The following is a 13,849-nucleotide window of genomic DNA, read 5'->3' as shown; positions in this document are numbered from 1 at the left end:
CGGTACACTCCTGGGTGTGTCTAGCTAGCCTTGTCTGACAGTGTGTACATGTTCACACCTTATTCCACTCAGAGGAGCTTTTCTTCTAGCACTACAGACTGGGCTCAGCAGCTCTTCAGAATTAACCCCAAAATTCAAGCACAGAAGGAACTAGGCTTCTCTGAGACACAGGGTCACTGCTGCTAGCACAGGGCTGGAGGCAGGTCTACATATTTCCAGAGAAAATATTTTCCTTGTCACCAGAAGTTCTTCATATATATGAAATGCTTGAATTAATCACATTTTTCCATGTTATCTTTCATGTATATGTCTTCTCTTTTTTTTTTAAAATCATTTATGTATTCCCATTCTGTCACAAAAATATACCCTCTCATTCTTCTGGCTTTACCGATTCATTTAGAAAGTCAGCAGGAGTTGAACTGCAGCCTCATAAAGAACCTAGCTTCACTCCAACAAAAGTTTGAAAGCAGAATAGTTCTTACCTTCCCAGTCCTTAAGACTGTTATCTTTCAGTGAGTAAAATGTGTGAGATTTTTTTTTCTTTGAAAATATTGGGATTGTAATCCCACTGCATCAAGGTATCCAAGTCCTCTTAGACTGATACAGCAATAGAAGGAGAAGTAACTTAAATTGCAGTTAATTTCAGATGGCTTAAGTAGCAGTTTCACTAATCAATTATACATATAACAAGAAGAATATTCAAGTCTGTAAGGGCTGAGTTCTTATTTTATAAGCTCTGATCACATCAGTAAGATCAGTGCTGTTAGGGTTTGGTTTGGTTTTGTTGGGGTTTTTTTAAGAAAAAAAAAAGATAAGAAAGAAGTATGAAAAGAAGCTTAAAGGAAGGCAAGAGAAAGGAGAAAAAATGGAGGTGGGGTGCAAGAGCCACAACAAACATTGTACTGTTATAATTTAAAATTAAAAAAAAAGGAAAAAAAAAAAGCAGAGATGGAATATGGATCCAGATTAGCTTACTTCTGGGTTAATGAAGGGCAGAAGTATAATAGGACAGAAATGACTCAAATCTGTACCATGAGTGAGGGTAGCTCCACTGAGATCAGAAAGCTATTCTGATTTACATAGCTGAGAATACTGTCCATGGACTTCAGCCCTTATCACAAATCCTTATCCTACAGTGGTGGTAGGGGATATTTATCAGGTCATGCTAAAACAACCAAACTAAATTGTAGTTATATTTTTCTTTCAAGTCCCTTCTTTATGTAATTTCCCCATTCATGTTATGGAAAGCAGTTTGATTTCCAAAACACCCCTGTCAGCAGTTTTTCCCCCTCGGCTTTTATTTTATTCACCTGAATCCCCTAAGGCTGATCTCTCCCTGCAGATGGACCTAATTAATCTTTCCAACGGTGTCACTAAGACAAAAGGAAGTAATATATGTACAGATGGGATGAGGGCACTTCATCATCCATCCAAATAAGTGACCAGTAATGTGACCAAAACTATCCCCTTGAGGTTATTGACTGACCACTGTGAAGTCGCACAAGGCTCAGGGTAAACAATAAATTTTATTTACTAAGGTGGTACCCCAAAAAAAGAATGGCTTCAAGGAGAGTATAATAAATTATTTCTGACATGAATAAATTATACAACTGGAAGGCAAATTGCCATTGTAAATTTATCTGCCAAATTAATTTACCATGGGCCTCCAGCATGACAAGAGGTGAAATGTAATACGAATGTATTCAGTGTTGACTTGTATATTCTACAGCACTCTCATTAACAGTTGAAAGAATATCCACTAGTCCCAAGCTGAAATGCTGGAGAGATTTCAGACAGATTTCAGATGATTCTGGGGATGCGTCTGTCCAGACAAGTACATTAACTCCAATATAGATAATCTAGAAGATCTCTTTAAGCAGTAAAGTCATTTGTACCAGCTCACAGGCAACCTAAGGCAGAGCCTAGGCTAGGGGAGCAGAGGATCAGAGGGAGAGGCTGCTGTGACTGGGAGCTGTTGGCACAGGCTGATGTATGGGAGTGCTCTGAAGCCCAGATCTGCCTCCTGAGCTTTCCAGGTGGGGTCATACTGGTCTGCATTACTCTCTAAGACAGAAAATCAAGCCTTCTCCAAATCAAGTAAGGTCCTGTAGGTGTGCACCACAGTTGGGAACAAGGTTACTGTTCCCCCGTCATAGTATTTTAAATAATAACTTGTATGATGTTTTAAATAGAAGCCTCTGAATGTGAGCTGGAGTCAGGAAATGGATAGAAATACTGATGAAATAACTAAAAAATTCAGCCTTTCTGCTGAACGATGCCTGCTACTTTCCCTGTGTGGCCACAACAAATAACTGAGCAAGGATAGGAAAGTGAGAGCAGTGCTCTGCATGTTTGCAGCCTTGATTTGGTATTTCAGCTTATGACCCCGTTGAAGTTTGGCTGTTGGGCTGAGAATATCCCCATCATCAGTAATGCAGAGAAGCTGTTTCTCATAAAGAGGTTATCATTGCATTAGAAATCGGGGGCTTCAGAAGCTCTGTAATTCTCTTTTGCTTGAACAAAAGGTATTGGTAAAGCTGTAGCTGTCAATATAAAAGTAATCAAACAGTGTCAGCTCCTCTCTAAAGATGACCCAGGTCTATTAAGATTTAGTCAAGCAGATGGACCAAGCTGATACATGGATTACCTTAGATATTGGACACTCTTAAAGGATCTTTGTCTCCAGGGATTGAAGACCATGTTATTTTTTATCCGAGTGTCCTGAAGAAGAATGAGTGAATTCAAAGGAGTATATTTCCATTTAGGTCTGGACTGAACTCCCAACAGGGCTATGTCCTGAAGCTATAGGGGCCATAACATTTGCACAATCCCAGGTTTTACTTTGGTGCCCTGACCTTTGTGTATATGTTAAATTCAAAAGCTTTCTACTACATCTGGCAGACAAAAAAAAAAAAAAAATTTGCATTCCTCGTAAATTAGAACCAGGAAACAGGAATCTCATCTGTTAATTCAATTTAGAATTCCAAATGTGCTATCAAAGGTTTTCTGTCAGCCTATCTCAAAGCAGTCCTGAGTCTAAGGGTTTGGAGTTAGTCCTTACCAGTATGAGTAACCGTTCCAGTGAAGATACATCAATTTATGTCAGAAGACAAGGTCCAGTAAGATGTAAGCTATAGGTATTCTAACTTGTATCCCTCTTTGTTTTGTACTGCTAAACTTTGCTTAGAAAACAACCTTGAGTACTACTGCTCCTTCCATTGTTAACCCTCTGACCTTCTAAACTAATATCGTCTGCTCTTTCTAATTCAGGAGGTTTCTGGGGCGTATTAACTAAGCAGGCCAAGTGACTGTTTCCCAGCTGAAACCAGCATCTCTGACAAGGAGGTCATTGTTTACCAGGCTTCCTCCTAGTACTAGATCTGTAGATTTCAGACTGAAAAGGAATAACGCAGACATTCTTTGTCTACACATTATCTGGGAAGCATCAAGACAACTCAAGCCGCTTCCTCATTGTTAAAGATTTGAGGGGTCCTCTCTAGGGACCGAGGTGGTTACAGCCACAGTTTTAAAACCTGGATGCTGAAATGTGTAGAAAACCGCATGAGGTACCTAAATTAAAGAATCTCTGGCTTCACAATTAATAATCTTTTAAGCTCACACTGATGGCAGTAAAAGAGAGAGTAGTCATCTCTGAATAGCAAGGTCTCACTACATACTTAGAAGACTAGCTGAATGCTATCACCTTGGGTCATGATGACCATAGTTCTTAGAAGAAGATTCTGTACTCAGTCTTCTAAATTTACATGCTAGAATCCACATGATTTTCAATAGTGCTGGTGATGAAGTATCTGCTTTTGAAAATTCCTTCCATTTTCTTTAGATAAGACTTTGTAAGTCTGATGTTTGGAGTGGCTGTATGAGTTGAGAGAGCTTTTTACTGGAAAAGAAGAAATTCTAGCTGAGGTAAAGGACCTTACTACAAGGGGCTTCAGTCCCTTAGGAACAGCAAATGTATGTTGACACTGATGTAACCTTTTGTCACAATTAAGTCACTTTCAACAGAATTTGTCTCACGTTTCTTGAGAATCCTACCTCAGAAGAGCTCATTCATAAAGAAATTTCCATCCTGCATGTCTCAACATATCTTTGTACAATTCTTATTTTTAAGATAATGGGAGTAAATTTGCTGGAGTATGAATGAGGCTGTAGTTTCTGTGAGCACCACCTAGTGCAGAGCATGCTTCATGCAACACGTAACTCTTCCATCTGTATCACAGATGCATTCAGTCTTGAGCAGTTTCCTATGGGCAACTTCCATCAATAATGTTAATTGGAAAAACATGGGAGAAGGTTATTTTGTCAGTAATCTCAATCTATGAGCCCCCAAAGTAGGAGTTACTGATGTTGTGGAGATAGTGCAACTAAGTTTCGGAGAGATGTTTTCTTAAAACCAGGGACACAACTTATAGAGAGATTACTAACAATATTATAGGGGCACAATATTAAAGAATTGCTAAATTTTGAACTTAGTTGTGCTGATGTAACCTTTCTATTTTTCTGGACAGAGATGACAGAAAAAGGGGACACAAAGAAGTGGCAAGGATGCAAACTGAGGCTCCTAAGTCTATTTCCCAAGTTTCTTTCAAATGTTTCAGTTTTTCTTTCAATACATTGTTGGTCTATTTTGCAAGGAGAAGCAACATCTTCCCAGTTCATAAATCTAAACAACAATTCCAAACCACAGATTTCAGAACAAAAAGATGAACTCTTCCCTCTTGCCATTAATTGTTGTGTGTCAGTGAAAAAAGAGCACTCTCCTCAACTGAACTCAGTATCTGCCACCAGTGTCAGATGGCTATGGCTAACCAACTCATGAAAAAGGAGACTTTTAAAAAAATACATATAAAAAAGACATTGTTCTATCACATAGACTGTTTGTGTCCAGGCAGATGAAGTTTATAAAATGAGAACTGGTATTATATGAACATTTTTAAATAATACTAAACTAAGTCAAAAGCAAAAAGAAAAAATCAATAGTTCCACGTAAACAGACAGACAATGTCAAAAAAAAAACCAGAAAACACTCTTCTTTTTCAACTAGGTATTGATTTTTAATACTGCATTCAAAAGGCCCTCCAAAGAGTGAAGTCCCTATTATTAACCTGCTTTGGCAGGGGGGTTGGACTCGATGATCTCTTGAGGTCCCTTCCAACCCCTATGTTTCTATGATTCTATGATTCTATGATTATGCCAGGTGCTATAGATTTAATTGTCTACTTCACTTATAAATAATTGTGAATTATATTTTCTTGGCACAAATAAATTTATTTATACATCTGGGGTACAAGCTTAAGCGGAATTTCTAAAGAGAAATGGAGCCTACATGCCAGACATAACTTAGCACAGTTGGAAATTAACAAATAGAAGTATATTAATTCTCATTTTCCTTAACGAGCTATGACAGAAAGTCATTCAGCTGAACATAACTTTCTTTAATAAGGGAGGTTCTGTCCATAATACCACCAATTTTGAATGGACATCCACTAATGTGTTTGTTTGGTTTCTGAAATTAAGTGCTCTAAATCCATTGTTGCCATAGACTGAGCAAAATACAGAGGCTTCTTTCCAGAAATGATCCAGAAGCAAGACAGCTAGGAGAGCTGTCTGTGATCTCAAGTAAGAGTGAATAGATGGTAAAGATCAGGGCAACCAGACTGTATTCAGGAGCTTGTTGTGCTTCAAATATCTGAACTCACTGTCTGTTAAGAGTAAAGTAAGTGTGGCTAAGAAATTCCTTTTCACTGATTCGATAGCTTGTTTTCCAATCAGAAGATGTGACTGGAATCAATGGTCTTTCAGCAGGGAAGGTTCTGGAGAAAATATATCAAAAGTCTTGACTTACCAAGGCCTTCTGTGGCAGAGGTGTGGCATAGGTGGCATGGTGCTAAGATAATTGGTCTGTGAGATAACAAGAAACACCCCTTCCAGCTGCCGGATGTAGGAGCTGCAAAATGAGAAACCAAGAAGTAAGAGCATTGCTCAGTGGAAGGAACTAAGAAAAAGATCAGATTCAGCATTTTGGCTCAGTCATGGGGAGTGGCATTCTCTTGTTAAGGGGCTCAAGGCTGAGTTGTGTTAGCAGCAACAAAAATTTTTACCACTGTTATTTTTGTGAGAGGTTTGCTGATTTTCTTGTCTTTTCTCTGCAAAACAACAGCACCTTCCTGCTTATGACTTCAAGATGTCACAGTTCCAGAAACAATATTTGCCTTTGGGAAATAGACTAAGTGCAGCTTAACAAGGAAACATTTACATTGGGATATTATGGATGCAAAAAAAAAAAAAAAAAAAACCAACAAGATTAACCATGCTTTTTAAGGTAAACTGTGTCTAAGCTCCTGACTTGCTGCTGTTGAAACAGACCTTCATTTTGCTGATTTATTTATTGCTTAAGAAAGACATTGCCTGCAGCTGTGATTAGACAGAATATACTTTCACAGTAATCTCTAATGCACGTCTCGTGTTTTTAGTCTAATGACAATGACAGACTGGTTTGCTGCTGGCTAAAGATTTCAAATGCTGTTTTATCTGACGGTCCTGAAGGGCTTAGTTGCACCATACAGACGTGCAGTGTGTAGTATGACACTGACTTTATACAGTACAGCACAGCTCTAACTGCTTTGAGTAGAAATCACACAAATATATGTAATGTACTACAGGCATAAGCCATTATCTCACACACTGAAAATGACTCAAGTAGTCTTTTCAGATAGCACACATTTCAAATGGAGTCCCCAAGCTTGAAAAAGTCTAGGCAAAGAAAGAGGTGAAGTATCTAACCGGTCATTCTGTACTGAGTAAACAGTACAGAAAGCTCTGAAATGTCACTCCTTCCTGTGGAGACTGTGACATTAATTATGTCTGACAAGAAGAGTAGATAGGCACCATGCTAAATATGACAGAGACTCAAAGTATCAAGGAAAAGTGAGATAGGAGCAGAAAGGATAAGTGACACACTGAAAATACAAATAGACAACAGAGTATGTATGTGAAACTTATTGAAGTAGGCATGCTTCCTGAAGCAACAATCCAAAGTGCATTCAGAACCTGGATAGACCGTGGTTCTTACCAATAACACCCATTAGTAAGCTGGAAAAAAAGATCTGGATGGTGGCCTCACCATCGTAAAGACGTATCAGAAGTGAAAATTAAGTAACAGTAGGTAAGGCAGCTAGAGCTCATACAGCTCTGATAAAGCACATCGAGAGTCCTGAACATTCTATCTAGAAGACTATTTACTGCTGCTTGTCAAATGCCCAGTAGCAGCACGTCAACACTCTGGTTTCAGTACAGGTTAAAACTGTTTGTTTGCTGGCCTTGGGCACAAGCAGCAATAAAAGAGAGGTCATTTACTCATGAAATCACTGCTTGTTTCAGAGCAGCTCCGCTTGACTGACTCTTCCTAGTCTGTACACGCCAAGCGGTGTGCTAACAGATGAGACTATGGGGATAGTGCTGTGTGTATGCATAGAAAGATGATGGGAATAGAAGAATTTACTTTCTAAGCTACCAGGTACACAAGCCAACTATTGGACTTTTTACAATCTTGGCTCTTCCCCCAGGCTAAGTGGTTCATTTGCGGTTCAAAAATTGATCTTTGGAATTTTATCAGAAGAATATAAAGAAAAATCACTTCCCCTAATCTGCAACATAAGAAGAGTGGTACTGTAGGAATGCAATGCTTTAAAAAGGAAATAATCTCAATAGTGTATTTACATTAAACTGATATAATTTAAAGGAAGAATACAAATCGTACCTGTCTGTGATTTTCTAACAGATTCCTAGAAGTGTAAAGAAATGGAGTAAATACATTCTTCTAACATTCTCTTCAAGTTCTTCATTCTGTAGTTCATAATATCCAGTCTGTTCTGATGTTTTCTTCAGATTCTTGGAACCAGCTCAGCTCTCCTGTGTTGGTTGCAGTTTGGAGATGAAAAGGAAATCTTGTAGGTTTTAACCAGGACTGTACACAGCCACCACGATCATTGGCAAGCATGCAGTAACAGTCACAGCATTTAACTTAAATATTCCATCTTACATCCTTACCAGAGCTAATTTTCAAAAGTATGAAGTAGTAGCAAAGTCACAGACGTGCAGGAAGAATCCATGCAGCACCTATTTCTGTATTTAACTTTCTCCTTGAGATCGGTATGGTCCTTTGCCTGTTCTGTGCCATCAGGGGGATGGTAGCATGAAAGAAAGCTACTTCAAATGAGATGCCAGACTTGGAATTTATCATAAAGGAAAAACAAACAAGTAACCACCAGAAATCAAGTTGTAAATATCCTTGTGATATCCCCATCCTTGCAGGAAAGCACATGGACAGAATAAGTCTCTGAGTCAGACAGGAAAAGAAAATAAAGAAGGGATCAATGAACTCTCATAACTTCAGAGAAACAGTGGTGGTACAAAGCACTGCAGGGCAGTGTGGCAGAACACAGATTTCCACAGCAAACACTAATATGTTCTGCTGCTTTAGGACATTACTTTTTTTTTTTTACCACTATGAACAGGCAGAGTTTTACCAGGAACGTTATGCAAATTGATTGAATTGACATCATTTTTAAACTATCTGCATCTTTCTCTGACAGCTTTCTAAGCCAGCTAGGGATGCAGTACTGTAGTTGCCATTGACCATGAGTTGTTTGATTATGCCAATCACCTGTAGATTCTTACCCAGTTATTTTCAGAGAGGAGCTGAGGGATATTACAGAAGTTAGGGTGTTCATGCACTGGCATCAATTTACTTGTGACACATGTTAACATGGCAATACGTCTGTTCTTGTTACTCTTTAAAGACACTGATTTTGAAATCAATCCAATGATTCCATCTAGAGATTATTTATTATACAATAATAATTTGGAACAGATTTTCCTGCCCTTCCTCACAATGGGTTCTGTGCAATCTTTCAAGTGTGCCCACTGAAACAAACTAGAATACTTCAGCAGTAGTGTAGTGCTGCATGTGAAAAAAGAGAAGCAGACCAACACTCAATTGTTGCTACTGTGATTATCACAAAACCTATTGTACTGAGTGACAGATGACAAAAAGGCCAGAGTTCTTAGCTATGATTGTCTTAGAGTGTCTTAGCTATAAAGGTCGTTAGAGTGAAGACAATAAATTTAACATGATAAAGGTGGGAGAACAGGTGAGTCTGGGCAGATGGGTCAGAACAGTTATAAAGCAACAGCACTCAGGAGGGAGAAATCTGAATCATCGAGGCAGAGAAAAGAATATAGACTCTTAATTAGACTCCACGAGCTTTAGTGACAGGTGTATAATTATGACCCTGATGATGATGGCAATCCTCAGCAGCATCAGGTCAGTAGAGCAAGATGCAGCCATGTAATGGGTAGCAGAGAGCTCTGCTCCTGTGGATTTTCCCTCTGTCTCTCACCCCAGCTCTCATCTCCAACTGAAATCACTCAAGTTTTGGTTCCCCGGGGCTGAGTGCTTGCACATTTTGCCCACCTTGAATCAGCAAAGTGATCTATGAGACCTGCACCAGCTGGACTTCAGCACAGAGAAGCAGACAAAAGGAAGACAGCAGTAGCAGCCTGAGAAAGCTCAGATCTGCTTCACTAGTCAAAGCAGTCGAAGGAGGTTTGCAGCAGTTTGCTGGAAAGTTGGTCACCAAAACACTTGGAAAGACCCGAGACTATGTTTTCCAAGAGATTTAATTCCTTCAAGGGCAGAGCCTCTCTTCAGTGCCTCACACCTCCCGCCTGGAAGCATCACAACACTTGGGCAGCTGTCACATTAGATTTTGTCATTGTGCCCTAATGCAGGAAGGCTGGAAAGTGACCCAATTCATGTTAAAAAAAAAAAAGAAAAGAAAAGCGACAATCAAAAGAATTTGTGCAGACACCAGTGCAAAGATGGCAAAGCAGATTGTCTTTACTCAGCAAGATGAGATTTTCTTGAAGGAGCTAGGCTGTGAAATCCTTACAGACAGACTCACTGTGTAACAATTGGATTTCATCTGCCTGCTTTTGGAGGAAATCTAGCTCTCAAATTCAACATATTGCTCACTAAATACAATCAAAAAACCTTCTCCTTCAGCTCTTCTAAGGCGATACAGTCCACTGAAACCCATGATTTACAATCTGCTTCACTTTAAATTAACATCCTGTCAGCAATTGCTGTAACATTAACACACGTGATAAGCCCAGGAGCAGCCCATCTCCAGGAAAGAAACTATTGCTGCTGTGATTTGCACAGGAGGAGATGTGTATGCACATGCAACACCACTGGCCGAGGCTGACATTGCCACTTCCAGGGTCGGGATGAAGATGACTACATTCTTCCTTTCCAGGGCTAAAATGTTCAAAGCCAAACTGCAGTTCACATTAGAAGGGCTTTTTAGCTTTTGTGCTCTACCCTCCCAGCGAAGGCTTTCTCCTGAACATTGCTCCCTTCCCCAGAAGCTGAAACCTGGCACACAAGGCAGTGTGTAGAAACAAGAGGTGAGCGATGTTTGATTTTTTTGAAATATCCCAGCCATTTCTATGGTGGCTGTAGCACTTCAAATAAGTCTTTTAATCACTGCCAGTACCCAAAACACGACCTGGGATTAGTAAATGAGAGCTAATGACTGCTCTTTGCTAAATTTAATGGTGTTCTGCAAGGGCCTAACAGATCACCTTCTTTGTTCCTGACTGCACAAGTTTTGGGGTCAGTTGGCAAATGTTTTCCTGGCTGAGGTGTTGTTACAGAAATATTGTGCACAACATCCCACCACTGGGAAACATTGAGAGCTATCTGTGTCACAAGAGCATGAGCATAACTCTCCCTTTCAAATAAATGCAAAAGGCACTATTCCTGAGAGGTGCAAAGAACCCTGGGCTAACACTTGCCAAACGTGCTGCACTGACCGCATCTTGGGGCTCTTCTCTCTTAGCACCTCTAAGCCTGCTCCTGAGATAGCTCAGGACCTAGTAAAATCTGTAAGCCAAGAAAACCTGCTCTTGCTGCAGGGAAATAGCATGTTGAAGCATCACTGTGAAATGGGCTTCCACAGCACGCAAATGACACAAAGATTTAAGGAATGTATATAATTTGACTCAAGCACCTTGTCCAGCAGTAGCTGAATGTAATGGTTGATGGTGTGCCATGCTTAGACCTCCTCCCAGTGACTTCCACAGGAGCCAGGGCATGCAGAGAACTGGCGTTTATCCTCCAGTGCAGCTCCTCTGTGTAAGATTAATACCGTCAATTTGATTCACGAGGGTCTGTGAGCCAGACAAACAAACTGAAGAAGAATAAGGCCTTCTCTCAAGGAGACTAGGACACGAAAGAGGTTGCCCAGCAAAGTCATCAAAGCAAACAGCATGAATGGAACAGTGTTGATGAAGACAGAAGTGGCATTGAAGGCTGCAATAACAAAGCGAGGCAGTGACATGAAGATAAGTGGTAAAGTAATTGGCTGGTTGAGCCAAGTGAGGGTCCGTGTAGCCTGCCTGCCAGCAAACCATGCAAATGGATACCAGGCACTGAAGATCCAAGTGTCATTTATGTAAATACATTCTAGACAGTGACACAAAAACACATAGGAATGAACACTACGTACAACTTCCAAAAATATTCTGAAAGTATCTAAGCTAATTACTTCAAACCTGGTTTCCCTCAGTTGCCAATAAATGAAGGGTACTGATCTGAGTTTTCTTACTAATTATTCTCAACAGTCAGAGCTGCACTCTCCACATTTGATGCTGTAAAATTTTTTTTTTCATATCAAAAAGGTCGTTAGAGCCACAGGCTTCGAACCAATTCAAGCAGCTAACTGGACTGTCCCTTTATAAAGAGAGTCCATAAGGAGTATAAAATTAGTAACATTTTACCAGCAAATACCCAGAGATTGGAACCACTGTGTCTTCACTCCATCTGTAATGAATTGTGAAAATCTTGACCAGGCAGAGAACAAATTCATGGAGGTGAGAATGTTCCACAGCAGGTGGAGAAAACTCCTCTTCTCCTCCCTGTCCCTCAGTTCAATCCTGACAAACGAATGCCAGATGTTTCTTTTATCGTACTTGGTTTTTATATACTCATTCAACATTTCAGGCTTATGTGGATGTCTAAGAAACTCTCTCTGATTCACCTCTCCACTCATCAAACAACAACACCAACATCAAACAACAGAGAAGCTGCAAGAGAGAACAAAATCAGGAACAAAATATAGTAATTCTGATTAAATGCAGCAAACACTTGAGGGAAGAACTGACGTTTTTCAGCGGGGAGAAAGAGAAGACAAAGTGAGAACAATGGCTGGGGTCAGTTGTCTCCAGGCACAGACCAGCTGTTAGAAAGTCTTCTACAATGAAAAGCATTGCTTTTTAAATCATCTCTTGCAAAATAGTTGTGCTCTGAAAGGTTCCCCTTGACCTATAAATGCTGTAATCTAGAGATTGAAAGGCCTGTAATTACATCTAAACATTCTGGCTTCTCTGCAGGCAGCAGTGGGGATAAGGTTGCTTCTATGGAGGACATCTAGTTTTTAGGATTTATTGGCTTAATTAACTTTTATTTTCCTCTTTTCTTCCCAGAAGAAGCTGTTTAGTCACTCCAGTCTCACTGCCCACCTCATTCATTTGAAAGGAAAGTGCTTTCCAGGCCAAGATGTCCTCTCATCATTACCCTACAAAGATAACTTGGGGTAGAACAGCAGAGTGCCAGTCAGAGAGATTTGTTCCTGCAAGTGCTAAGTATTATTTTCATTCCTGTTTGGCTCAGTCTCTGGCAGCTTTGATTTTATTTTCCACTTTTGCCTGTCTAAAGAACTTCTCACTGCTTGAATATTTAGAAAGGCTTTCTTTCTTGGCTAGAGAAGCAGTTCAGTATTTAAGTGCAAGCATAAAGCAATGTCTGTGCAGGTATGCAACTGGACTCATCTCAAAAGTGGAACTTGTAATTAGGATCTTATATTTCTTGTCTCTACTATTCTGACAGCAATATGCAGCAGTGCTGATGGGTGGATTATACATGCTCATACTCTGTCTGCCATGGAAAAGGTGAACGCATGCTCTGTGTGTACCTGTCTTGGTGGAACTTAGTGAAGAGGACAAGTACCTGAAATGAACGAGCAAATTGCAAATATAATTCCGATTCACTCCCAGGAGAACAATCTCTCAGTGGCTTTTTAAAGGCACGTTGGGCAATGTAAAGCAGGGGAATCCTGCCACAACTGTGCAGAGTCCCTAACACAGAAGTATTTGGAGTGGTTAATATGTCATCGTGTGTGCCAACCCTTTGCTAACACAAAGAAGAGGGGATACTCTTGATGCTGCTGCCCCACAACGGGCTGATGGTGTAAATCCGCACGCTGACCCGAGCTCTGTGTGAGGCAGCCCTTTGTTTTCACGGCGTCTGCGGGCTTCTGCTGCTGATCCCACACAGAACCCTAACATGGAAAATCAAACCTGAAATTGATGGACGAGCCCTGACAGGGACCTGTCACCCAGTCCAACCCTATGGTGACTCATGTTCCATAGTCCCTTTCCAAAATGACCATTTTGCTCCATCTTGATGACTGCAAGAGTACATACTCATGTCATCTCTGGTACCTTCCCACTACCTACCACAGATAACTTCAAATACTGCTATCACTTTTCTCAACCCCACCAGTCAATGAATTATTTACTATGGATGAGGGAGAGGAGCTGACGTGGCTGACATCGGTTGGATGTCACAGTGCTCTTCTAACTGCAGAGATGAAGCTCGTAGTCAATTAATTATCTTACCTTTATGCTTTATAAAGGTTTGAGTGGTTTTGAGATCTTGATAAATTTGGCTTTTGAGAAAGAAAGGCTGGGCAACTGTTGAATGTTC

Source organism: Cyrtonyx montezumae, unplaced genomic scaffold (assembly GCF_038088225.1).
Source record: "Cyrtonyx montezumae isolate F1298 unplaced genomic scaffold, pur_monq_1.0 scaffold_17, whole genome shotgun sequence".
Taxonomy (NCBI): Eukaryota; Metazoa; Chordata; class Aves; order Galliformes; family Odontophoridae; genus Cyrtonyx; species Cyrtonyx montezumae.
Note: the sequence above shows the minus strand (reverse complement) of the source record.